Source organism: Lagopus leucura, unplaced genomic scaffold (assembly GCF_019238085.1).
Source record: "Lagopus leucura isolate 7727_CA_CO unplaced genomic scaffold, USGS_WTPT01 Super-Scaffold_100022, whole genome shotgun sequence".
Lineage (NCBI taxonomy): Eukaryota > Metazoa > Chordata > Aves > Galliformes > Phasianidae > Lagopus > Lagopus leucura.
In genome coordinates this window covers 3030980-3043889 of record NW_024962275.1, presented here as the reverse complement: position 1 = coordinate 3043889, position 12910 = coordinate 3030980, and the positions used below count along the sequence as shown (strand labels likewise).

Below are 12910 nucleotides of genomic sequence, written 5' to 3'. Positions count from 1 at the left end.
CATCCCAGCATCCCAGCACCCCTACAACCCAACATCCCAGCATCCCAATATCCCACCACTGCAGCATTTCAGCATCCCATTGCAGCCCTTGGGCTCTGCTCACTGCCCAGCACTGCACTCAGGAACGTAGGCATGGCCATTACATGTGGCTGGCTCCATTCTTTTCTGGTTTTGTGCATTTTAGGAGTTATCCTGCATCAGCTTCTTGATCAATAGTAATGAAGAAAAAGAAAGGAAAAAGGCACAAATAAAAAAAAAAAAAAGCAAAGCAAAACATAACCACAATGTTTTCCATGACCCTTCTCTGGCCTCTGCTTACACAAAAAAAATCCTGGCATCCATAATGATCAGGCCTTTGATTGAACGACATTTTAATTCGGAATATATTAAAACAGCATGTTTTCAAATGAACGGTCCCAGAGCAGAAGGGGAAGAGCAAGCTCCCCAGAACCTCTCCAGCTTCAGAGTCGCAAGCTGTGCCCCAGATGCCATCACAGCAGCTTTGATAGGCAGGCCCCTTGATTTAAAATGGGGGGGGGGGGGGGTTGGCTAATTGAAACCACTGTGTTATGATAACCAAATGTCTTCTGCCTTTTGCATCTCCCATAGATGGCAATGCATATTGAAAAAGAAATAATAATGCCGCGTCCGTTTTCAGGGAGAGATCAAAGGCTCTCCTGGAAAGAGGAGCCCAGTTGTCCCCCCATCTGCATCTGGGCTGCAGACAGCCAGTGGCAAAGGCGACTTCATTCATCCGTGGGGCAGAGGAATGCTGTCTGGGTGCTTTGAAAAGTGCAAGGGCTGGTGGAGGGAGGAAAAAGCTCTGTATATGGGGGCAGCGTGGATTTATGGCCTTCATGCTGCAGTGGGGTCCTGCGGGTGCACTGTGCATTTCGGCACAGCTGGTGCTGCATTATCCAGGAGGCTGAGAGTGGGCTGCAATGGGAGCAGCAATCACCCAAAACAGAGTCAGTGGCATGGAATGACCAAACCCGGGGTGAACACCATCCTTAGTTGCTGAAAGGTAGCCCCCAGCTTCCAATAGGCTCCATGAAAGCATCCTCACGGAGGTTCATTCTCTCACCCTGACCACAGCCTCTGGGCAGTTCTGCCCTATCTGGCTCCAGTTTGAATTTGGACCAGAGGAGGTGAATGGAGTGAAGCTGCCTCTGCAGCTGGGGGCATCCCGCCTTGGTGCATCAAGATCACTGCAGCAAAACGAGCACCTCACGGGCTGCCCTGATATGTTGCTCTGCAAACATCTGCAGCTGCCAGCAGGGCTCAGGGTGCCTCCCAGGATGCTGCTCCTGGAGGTGCTGTGGAGGAAAAAGGGGCAGGTTTGGCTGATTTTAGAAGGCATCTAAATGCACCAGGTGGTACAGGCATGTTTTATTCACTCTCCAGAGAGGATGCCTTGTGAACGTGGTTTCATTGCTTTCCTCTGCATACCCAGCAAATCTCTGAGTGCAAGAACTCTGCTGTGTTTGCACGTGCAGTGCGATGTTGGGAAACACCTGCCCATCACTCAGCAGACACTCAGCCCACTTGCACATACATTTTAAACCATAATTAAAATGACATGCCATCTTCTCCTTGTACTGCACAAGCAGAAGTATGGGGTATGGCCTCCAGAAATCCAGAATAACTCAAAGCAGAGCTGGTTTGTATGCTACATCAGGCTGTGTGCTGAATGCAGAACATAACAAAAAATAATAACAAACAACCCCAAACCTTTATTAAATGCATGGCACGGAGTGGGAACTTTTGATCAATGTTGATGAGATATTGGAAAATTCAGCCCTCGTGTTTCATCAGCTGCAGCAAAATACTTCAGTGCAGATGGACAGAGCCCAGATGGCAACCTTGGCTGTGGAGCATTTCTGCCCCAACCATATGCTGCTCAGAAGGGGAAGGGATGCAGGGTTTGATTTGAAGCTTTGGGACTTGCAGGTGCCACATGGAGCACTGTGGTGACGCGTTGGGGACGTGGCACTGCTGTCCTACAGTGGGAAAAGGGCACGGCTGGGAGCCAGGGATGCACACACCGGGGCTTTGTGGGGCCACTGATGGAGGCAGGCAGTGATGTAATTGGGCCAGTACACTTCGTTAAGGGGAGGACTTTTTGGTACTGTGGGTTGAGCACTTTCTGCAGGAACAAGAGGGTTTTCTTTTTGAGAGCATGAGAGCTGAGCAAACACCTCCAGCGGAAGCCTGTGTAAGTTTGAATCGTGTCTCATCCCTGAGATGCTGCTGTTTGCATGCATAAATTGGCCTTCTTTCTTCCTTCCACAGCCTCACGAGACATTCTGTGGAAGGTGCCAAGCATTGGATGAGTAACATTTCCCCACTGTGCATCAGTTTAATCAACACCTGCTTGGCCAAGCAGCAGTGAGTGCGAGAGGAGGACGAGTTGGGCTCCCAGACACAGAGAACTGCTGAGACTCAGATTGCACACAGCAGCACAACAGTGACAAAGCCGCCTTGGTTCTGCACCCAGGGGCACTGTCACAATCCCAGCTCAGAGATCGGATGGGAGGTAATAAGATGCAGGTGGAGGCTTGATAAGAGGGCACAGCATAAGAAGGGGAACAAGCAGCTTTAGGTCAGCTGTGTTAGGGTTTATTCCTTGCCTCTATTTGACTTTGCTCCTGAGTATGGTGTGCAACTTGTTGCTGGTTCCATGAGAGCTTCTCCATGATGCTCACACAGGGGCACAAAGTGTGGGGGGTGGCCTCTGTCCTCCTGGCACTGTGGTTCCCTGACTGCAGTTCCCTTCCTCAAGCAGGATCAGAGCAGGGCTTCGGAGAGTCCTACGCAGAGAGCATCATCCAAGGACATGTTTTCAAAGGTAACAGATGTTCAGAAATATCTCCTTTCTAACCCTATGATTTAACTGCTGCTCCAGGTGAGTTTTCTATGCTTATTTCCTCGGGAAACAGCAGCCCAGTGTCAGCCTGCGTGAAGATGCAGCTCACTGACCTCCCTTCACACTATGTGGCTTCTCCCCTTCCCACACCTCTGGCATCCCTGGGCAATGAGCACGCAGCTAGATCTATCCCACCCACCTGCTCCCTCCATCTCCCATTTCTGCAAGGCTCTGGTGGAGGCATACCCCCTGCATGCACAGCTCTGGGTATCTTTTCTGTAGCATTTGTTTTTCCTAGATGTACACACATTTGTCCACAGCCATTTCTGCTCCCAGTGATGTTAATTTGGCATCCTCAGTGGAAAGTTTTAGACATCTGATCAGGATCTGTACGAGCTTCTGGGAGCTGCTTGCCAGCTGAAGGAAAACGAAAAGGCCAAAATTAAAAAGGAGCCTTTCCTTCATAAACATAAGTACTGCAAAGATAAACACTCCAGCTATTAACTGTATGTAGAAAGTTTTGGTGAATCAATAAAGCATGGAGGTGAAAGAGTCAAGCAGAAGCAATGAAATACAAACTCTGTGATTTTCTTTTTTTCTCCTCCTTCTTCGAGTGCCCTTAGAGCCAGGCTTCAAAAAGCTGCCTCTCAATCTGCATGTCTGCTTTTCTATGTGCAGCATAGTCTGTTTGCTTCAGGCCTGATCCAGAGTCCTTCAAGCTCCCTGTGCCTGCTTGGGGCTGTGCTTGCACCCGTTGCATGTGGGCACACCGGGCTGCAGCAGAGAGAAAAGCCCTGCATCAGTCATCATGCAAAACTAAAGCTGGCACCCAGCCTGTCCCCACAGTGATGCCATTGCAGGGGAATTTATTTGCTTTCTCTGCAGCTTGGGGCTTTGGTCCCATTGCCATTCTGATGGGGCAGCCCCTCTGGAAGAATGAGGGGTGTGAGTTTGGTGTACAAACTGCAGGCTGGTAAGAGGACATTTCTTCTGTTCTGTGAGGTGGGAAGGAATCTGTAGAACAGCATCTTTTTAAAGGGTTTCTGAGTTTGTCCTTGGGCAGAAGCAGGACAAAAGGCCAACAGCTGCCCCAGCATCTCACTGTGCTGCTGGTGGGTGTGGGAGCGGATGGGAGGAGCAGCCTCAGCTTTGAGTCACCACTGACCCTTGAAGAGTTCTGCCTGTGGTGAGCCTTTGGCTAGACATGAAAAAGTCATTGCAAAATTATAGCCTTCCTCCCATCCAAGTGACGGAGCTGATGCTGCTACTGCTTCTTCCTGAAGGTACCATAGGATGAGAGCTGGGAAAAGCAGAAGGGACAAAATCCACCCTTGGTTCTCCAGCAGTTTCCAGTACGTGGGCACCTGCACGATTGGGTGAACCTAAGGGAAGTCCAGATTTCTTCTCTCTGCTGGAAAACATGCTGTAGATTTGCTCTTAGCCCCCTATAAAGAAGGAGATGCTGTTGTGGCACAGACTGGCTCTGGCTTTGCCCACCACTTAGCTGTGCATGCACATTGCTCTCATTCCTGCCTCCTCTCCCAGGAAGCACATAGGAAGTCAGAGGGCATTGCAACCAGCTTCAGGGCTGTGCCTGTTATTCACGGTGCTGGGATTTAAAGCTCTGCCCACACAAGACAGCTGGGCCAGCAGAGGAGCACAGGAGCCAGGCAATGGCAGCTCTTTGGGTGGTCTCCATCATTGCAGGACAAATTGTTTGTTCTGCATTTCCCTGTGGGAAGAAATGGGAAGGTCTGACTCAGATAAAGTTCAGCTGAGCACAAGCTGCATTTCAATGATACAGAATTTCTCTTAGAGACCTGAGATGGCTGTGTTTCCTCCAGCACGTGGGGACTTGCCTATTGCTTCTCCTGCTCTTCTTCTCACTTCGATGTTTCCCTTTCTTTCCTCTCCACCCCTTCTTGTCCCATTCCCTTGGATCCAGCTTCCCACTTCCCTCCACTGCCAGCGTGGGATGTGAGCACGGAGGGCTGGTGGGGCTCTCTCACCACTTCATCTCTTCGTTGCACTGAGGATGGAGCACATGTTTGTCGTGAATGAGAAAGCATGTGAGTGAGAAAGCAACTTGAAGCCATGTAACAGTGAAACAGTGATAAATCTAATCGAGCAACCTGGAAGAAGTAATTTTAACCAGGAATGGTCAAAAATTTCTTTTTTTTTTCTTACGGTTTTGTTCTTTGCCAATTCCCAGGCTCTCCATCTCCCAGAGTTTGAAACATCTCAAGAAAGGGCCCAGGAAGAAGGGAAATCCTCCCAGAAGGGTTGTTTGCAGTAGCACTTTTCCATAACACTGCATTGTTACAGCATCACAAGGATTTGTCTCCTCTTCTGGCTCCAGCATGCATGTTCCTGGCTCCCATGGAGGCACTGTGGACAGCCCATGCCATACAACATGCCAGAAACATGACCTCCCCATGAACTTCAGGCCATATTTTCAAGTCTGCGCCCAGCTCCTTGCAGGCAGGGCTGTCTGGCCAATGCATCCTGGCCCTTTTGCATGGAAAATGAGCTGTGTCAGCCTTCATGGCCCGCTGGCTTGCCAGCTGTGTCCCTAACAGCACTTTGCAACCTCCTCCCTCCCTGCTCAACATGTTGCCTTCACCCAGCACGTGGGACAGCAACGAGGGAACTGTGAGCTCTTCCTCTGTGGCTGGGGCCCAGCTGGCCACCCCCATCTCCCCACTGCAGCCACCATACACTCCTCAATGCAGCAGAACTCAATGTACAGCTTTTTTTTTTTTTCCCTCCTTGGTTTTCCTGTTTCCAGAACAGTAGAATATTTTATTTGCATCGTGCCCCAGTTCCCCAGTTTCCAGCACGCAGAACAGGGCGATCTGTACCCGTCTCTTGCAGCAGCTGATGCTTGCTCCCCTGGCAAAGCTCCAGTTAATGCTTTCTCCCCCAGCCTACAGCACTTATAATGATATTAATAACCAGACACTGAGGTTCAGCATTAAGGATTTCTTTAAGCTTGCTTCTCGGGGCTCTGATTGGGTTTTGTAGCCATCTCTGCTTCATCCTATGGTCCATCAGGGTTGATGGGGGCACCTGGACCTCTTTCGGGAAGTTTCTCCACAGCTCCTTCCTTCCATAGCACCCACAGGGACAGGGACAGGCTTGGTGCTCCCAGACCTCTTTTCTGTTTTTTTCCCTTAATGCATTGAAGGGTGATCTCTTGTAAAGTGGTTCTCTATTAACCCTATTCATGAGTCTTTTAATTAGCGTTGTCTTCTGCTAAGTAATTGCTCCAGCATAAGCTCCTCTGGGGCAATGCAGAGCTGCAACAGAGCACTGCAGGAGATACAGGCTGCTGTTCTGCCTTCTGGACCTGCTGTTGCTGGCCACTATGCCCTTCCTTCGCACAGTGCCGGAGCAGCCCACTAAAATTTGCAAAGAAAAGCAGAAAGAACCATCTGAAACCCCACCAGAAGCTGCAACAGGTAGAGTTCTACCCTTATATATGGGAAACCCCCAGCTCAGCTGAATCCTACTGATGCACATCTAATGGTGGCTTTGTAGAGGCCCTATTCAAAGCACTCAGCTTTGAGAGCACGTTTCCCCCAGCACTGAGGAGCAATGTTTCCTTTGTCAATTCAGGGTCCCCAAGCAATCTGCATCACCCCATGCCTGGAAGCAGTGCTCATTCCCTCAGCTGTCGGCCCTTCTTTCTGCCTTGGTTGCCCACATCCTCCATTGAAGCTCACAAAGTGGTACTTTGTACCAGAGCAAGAAACAAGAGACGTGCGTTGCAACACAGGAGGGAGAAAGGAAAAAAATAAAAAGCCTCATCTCACCTCTTGTGTTTTTTCTGGAAGTGTCACTGCCCTTAATGCATCAAATAATTAGAATCACTTCTCCTCTTTTGTTTACCTTGGCCCTTGCTGCTTGCTTTGAGCAGGCCAACATAAATCCGTGTGCACCGCAGGAATTTTGGGCACAGCCCGTTCTGCAGCGCTGGGTGCAGGGGGAGAGGTGGCTGCAAGAGCTCTGGTTCTGCCCCATATGTCCCTGCTGCTGTGGGCACTGCTGGACATGGAGCTCCTATAGAGGGGACTTCACTGCAACACTTGAGCTCAACCAGGTGCTGACCCTTATGGAAATCACTGTCCTGGAGAGAAGCATCAGCAGCTGATGCCCATTTAATGCCAAAATTCCAGATTTGTGTTCCAAAGGTGACATGGGAGAACAGGTCCCTTGTGAATGCTGGAAAGCTGTGCTGGGTGAGGTGGCATTGCGCCATTAATCTGCATGGAGAGGAGACCAGCACCCCTTACAGCCACAGATGGACAGATGGACACAGTGCCAGCATCGCAGCCCAGCTGGTTGCCTGACCCCAGCACCGCTCCCATGGGCTGCACGTATGTCAATGGGTTATTAAAGAAACGGATGAGGGATTAGCTGTGCTGTAGGTAGAGACTCCATTCAGATTTGCTAAGTTTCAGCAAGTATGTTTTCAATAATTGGCTGGTATTTGTAAGAAATGAATAAAACCTAGGCTACTAAATCTGGTCCTTCTCTTATTATAAGGCATTTATTGCATGCTTAGAAGCATATGTCTTTAATATCTGAAGCAAAGGAAAGTAATATATAAGGATCCCTTCTGAAACACAAATATATGCAGCCATAATCACAATTATTAGCCATCGTGAAATAGCTAACAAGCTAAAGAAGCCCCATCAGCAGCAGCTTTACAACTGGGGGTGCATAAGAAGACAAAGGAGCAAATTTCCCTCTTAGCTGTGTGAGAGTCCTCAAGGCAGAGGAAGGATCAGCTTTGCTGAGGAGTGTTTGCATCTCGGAGAGGGTTCACAGATGAAGCCAATAGAGAAGGTGTGCAGGAGTGAGGCAGGCAGCTTGGAACCAGCACTGCTGCTGGTGGTTGTGTCTTCTGAAGAAAGAACACCGGAAAACTAAAACTACCTGTCACTGCTGCTGTCATCACAGAGGTATTTGGGAGAGGGTGAGCAAATGTTTCTGCAGAACTGTGTGCTGATTTATTTGTAGGGAGGGAGCTGCAGCAGGGAAATCATTGTCCGGATTCTTGGTGAGAAGAGGCACGTGGTTCTGCAAAGATTTTTGTCTGAAAACGCAATCAGCTGAAGTCAGCGCGGCGCTGAGGATCTGAGCGGAGCTCAGTGCTGCTCAACTTTCATGTAAGAGGGAAGAAACGGGCCCTGGCTCTGTGTATCCCCGTTGGTCTTCACTTTGCGTTGCATCTTCCTCCTCACTGCACCGCCCTGAAGCGCGTACAGAAAATAAACGTCAAAAAAGAAATGCATCCACGACTCACAGTGAGTGCAATTAAACCACGGAACAGATTCCCCAGGGATATCACGCATCCTTGGCTGCTTGGAGGAGCCTCAGAGCGGGCTGCAGCAGCTCCTTCCCTTTGCTGGAGCAGCGCTGTGCCGCCTGGGATTTGCTCCGAACGGTCAGCTCAGCTCAGCTCTGCTCTGCTCCAGCTGCTCGATGGGTTTCTCTCCAGCACATTGCTGGTTTGCACATCGTTTCAAGCCTGCAGCTGTTACTGGGCTGTTGGTATGAGCATTATTCACTTCCAATCCCTACCTCACTGCAGGGGGAGACCATCCCTGGAGATCCTCCCCTCTCCTGTCTTCGTGGCACTGACCCTCAGCCGTTCTGAGTGCGATGCAGACACCACACAGCCCCATAGGTTTCAATGCCTCTGCCACCAACTGCGACTCTGTCCACAGCGATTTGGCTTTGTTTTGTTTCTAAGTTGCTGCTTGAGCTTTCTTGGCTCATAGGCAGATTTTCCCTTCCAAGGTTTCAGTGGTGGAGGACCGTTTCCCTAATCCCCAATAGTTTGAGATTATTTCCAGCCAACAATTAATCAAAATCAGAATTTTGCACTGCTTGCTTGTGCTGCCGCATTGAGTGCATGTAAAACCCTCTGTTTTCTCTAAAGAAAAGCATTTTCTACTTTCCTACGTTGCCTCTGGTCCTTTTAGCTGTCAGGGCACTCGGCATTGTACCAGGATGCTGAATGGGCCAAGGGATGCCTTAAGCACACCACTAAAACAGGCAAAAGCAGATTCAGGAAGGCTCAACGCAAGCCGAAAGCTCGCTGTTTAGGAAGCATCTCTGCTGGGGTGAGGATTGACTCTTATGGGTTTGTGTTGTGGACTCGGCACTTGGGCAGCTTTGTTTTGGTGCATGGAATGCTCAGAGGTGTTCTCTAAACACTGTGTTTGGGTAATAGTCAAAAATTAACCATAAGAGCTAATGGAAGCATGCATCCTTCCTCCTGTGCTGGGACCACGTAGCACTGAGTGCATTGGAAGCAGCACCAGCAGTGATCTCTGACTGCTGCAGATCCCAAACCCTCAGTCAGGAGCTGCTCTGTGGGTGAGCACAGCTGGATCTGCTCCGTTAGGATCCAGTGCAGATGTGTGACTGCGGAGTTTTTCCCAACCGCTCAGTCTTCTGATGGGGCTTCCATCATCTGGAGCTGCCTCTCTCTTCTAGCACCTCTTCAGGCTGAAAAGAAATAACATTTCCTGAAGCAACACCAAATAGGGAAGTGGTGCTGCTTCATCATATCCAATTTCAAGTAGCTCTTCTCCTTAAGCTGCTCACAAGCAAGCGAGGAGAATGTAACACGCAACTTCTTTCAGAAACAATTCTCTCCTGCTGAGCCCTGATCTCGTGCTGTCTGTGGTTCTGTGCTCCATAGATGGCACACGGTGCCAGCTCCACCTAGCAGCCACAAGCTGACAGGATTTGTATTTGCTCCATCACCCCTTGAGCTGTCACAGGGGTGGATCCCACTCCCTCCTGGCACTTGCTGTCTGCTGAGGATTCCCATGTTATCACTGCTGTCAACTTCCAAGCTGCGTGTTATATGGGAAGGAAAGCTGCCAGGCTGCTCTGCATGCCAGTAGGTATTCTTGGAGACCAAACACTCAGCCTGGACCCAGCACTGGTGGTTAAGCTTTATTTGGTTCTCATTTCCTCAAGAACTGGATGCTTCTCTCCGTCTGTCAGCTCACAAAGCTGGGTCAGGCTGGCTGCATCCTCTGCTTCAAAGCAAGGACCCCAGAAGGGGTCAGCTCCCCTTGACACCAATGGGTTCTGGAGTGGACCCTGGGGCAGAGGTTTTCAAGAACATGCTGCAGTTTGAGAAGTGGAGAAGCTGTGGTTTAACGTGGGAATAGTTGGAGAAAGAAAAATGTTATTACCAAAAATCAGCTTAAACTGAAAGTACCGCAAGGTCAAACAATGCAGCCGGTCACAAACACGGTGTTCCTGGGGATTATTAAACTAGAGTTACAGGAGATAAGATGCTTTTTGTGGTAAATGGAAAACACAGCTCCGGAGAGAGAAGGAAGCTGCAGGTTTTGCTGCTGACTCCCTGGTGCCAAGCAGTGATGCATGAGTGGGAACATCACACCCGTGGGTCAGCAGCTGGAGATCTCCAAGGCTGGGACCCCCCAGCCCCTCTTAAACCTCCCTTGAAGGATCCCACGCTGCTCTGTACCACTATGTGTACAAATATAAGTACATCCATATACTTGGCTGAGATGTATAAACTCTGCAATGGACTTTGGATGTAAGTGCAGTCTTCGCTGCTGGCTCACCGGAGAGGGTTCTCAGTTAATCACGGGTGGATTGTTGGACTAGGTGTTCTCATCCAACCTTAATGAATCCGTGATCCTATGAAAATAAAATGTACCCAGTTCCCCCCTGCTGCTGTCTCCTCCAAAGCTGCCAGCCTGCTCCATCATGGGCAATGCCAGGATGAGTCCCTGGGATCCTACCAACACTTGTATTCAGTGTCAAGGAGCACAATATGGAAACTGTGCCAAAAGAGGCCCAATCTTTCACAAATGCCATCTCATCATTTTCAGCTGCTTTGAACTTCCCAGTGACTTTTATTTGTGCCTCCCTTTTCTTTCTATGCCAGAACTAACTCACATCTTGAAAAGCTCTTCTCCCCATGTAGCCGTTATCCTGCAGCCCTTCCCAAATCCCCCCCAGCTGTGCCTCCTCTGCTCTGCTTTGCTGAGATAAGCAAGGGAGGTTCTTTGTCTGCAGGTGAGTTGTCTGCTGGTCTTCTTTTTTAGGGGAAATTGGAGGGCTCCTTGTGGACCCACAGAGCCACGAATGGATGGACAGAGAGCAGCTAGATCAAAATCTGATATGAATTAGAGGAGTGATGGACTTGATAAGGAAATGAGCTTGATGATCCTTGTGGGTCCTTCCAACTTGGGATATTGTATGATTTTATGAAAAGAACCATTTACCCACATTACAGCCAAACAGCCCAGGCATGGAGCAGAAATCAGCTTGATAAAGGTCATGCAAAGAGCATCAGAACAAGTTTCAGATGTAGTCCTTTAACCAGATGTCTTGTGAGCAGCGCTGCAGCACGAGCCGTCATTGCCCCTGAGCCATGTTCTGTTCCCAAATAAAGTGTGGGCTGGGTGGACAACTCTAGTGGATGACCTGGGGCTCCCCAGGTGGGAAGGCTGAGCTCCAGAAACATGGATCCAATATGGAGCTCCTTTGGATGTGAGGACAGTGAAAAAGGCAGAGCAGAGCCTGAGGTGCCAGGGTGGCTCTGAACCCTTCTCCGAGGACATGCTCCACCTTCACATCTCACCTACGTCAGAATGACCTCATGTTCATAACAGCAGGAATTTCCAGCCGGCGCAGCCAAACCCTTTGCTGCTAAATTAAAATTTCTACCTCTCTCCGGAGAATTATTTCCCCTCCATTCTTTTTATTAATAAATTAATAATAAAGCAGTTTGCTGGAGCGACGAGGTGGATTCGGCTCCAAGCGTGGCAGAGCGAAACAAGTACAAACATCAGCTTGTTTATACGCACGTCTGCCTGCAGAGCTGGGTACCCATAAGCAGAGCTCTGCTGAGCACTTGCCAGAGCAGCTGGAAGGGGCGATGGATGCTTTTGCACACACAGAGCCTCCTCCTCTCTGCTCATACCATGGCACAGCTCATTCAGCGCCAGGCTCCATGGATGCAGGGCTCTGTTGCCTTGCATGGGTGGTGCAGACCCAAAGAGTGTTTCAAGCCTGATATATGGAAGGCAGTGAGGCCCCTGGGCTCCCCACCACTCACTGGAGAGGTTCCCTTTGTCCTCTTGCAGAGGGTCACACGCTGTATCTCCTAAGGTAAATCCAGTCCATGACAGGCAAAGCTGATATGGGACAAAGCAAGGCTCGGTGCTGGGGTCCTAAGGGTGCAGCTCAGCAAAACACCTTGTGGAAAACAAGATCTCATCCATTGTTCTTTGTGCAAGGTGGTATAAAGTATTGCTTCCTACACATGTAGTATTTACCAGCAATCAGCACGTAGCACCGTTCCTGCAAGGTGCCTTCAGGTTTAGCCCATTGGACAACGTAACCATTGGATGTTTGCTGCTACATCAACATGTATTCTCTTTTATTCATGTCAGGAGCTGGCTGCAGTGCGACTGTGATGGCAGGGAGCTCCATATACAGGCAGTGAGCTGAGGGCTGTGGCTTGGAGCAGGCCCTGAGTGCTGCACATCTGTGCAGATGCTATCAGCTCACACCTGGGCAAGGTTCCATCGGGGCAGGACACCAACAAACCATCCCACTCTCATTGTGGTTCTGGTTTCTGTTCTGCTCTGAGCTCTGCTGCCAAGGGACATCACACAGTCTTAAACACAAGTGGAAAACTGCAAAGTCTGCAATCTGTGTGTTCAGTTGATCCTGTGTGCCTCTTCATCCATTAAGCTGGGACCTGGCTGTGTAACAGCTGCACAGACCTCCAGCTGAATGCTGATGTACAGTGCAGCCTTTCTCCAGCATTTTGGTGCTCTACAAGAGCTCCAAGCTGATTGCATACAGGATTTCTCAGCAGTGCCATGTGCAATTTGCTCTCTTTGGACAGCATGAAGCAGCTGTACTGGCACACAGGAAAGTGGCAGAAATGGGGAACGCAAAGGAACAGACACTTCTTGAGGCTGCAGAGCTGTGGCACAGTGGCAGTGCAGAGCTGACAGACTGACATGA

The 12910-nt window shown here is 49.7% G+C and overlaps 1 long non-coding RNA gene across 1 annotated transcript; it reads left to right on the top strand.

Annotated features, from left to right (window-relative positions):
• The first annotated feature begins 2623 nt into the window (after window positions 1-2623).
• Window positions 2624-7364, top strand: LOC122184309. The gene is made up of 3 exons (XR_006180531.1): window positions 2624-2848; window positions 4150-4218; window positions 5079-7364. It is a non-coding gene; the product is annotated as an uncharacterized LOC122184309 (long non-coding RNA).
• The last annotated feature ends 5546 nt before the right edge of the window (window positions 7365-12910 follow it).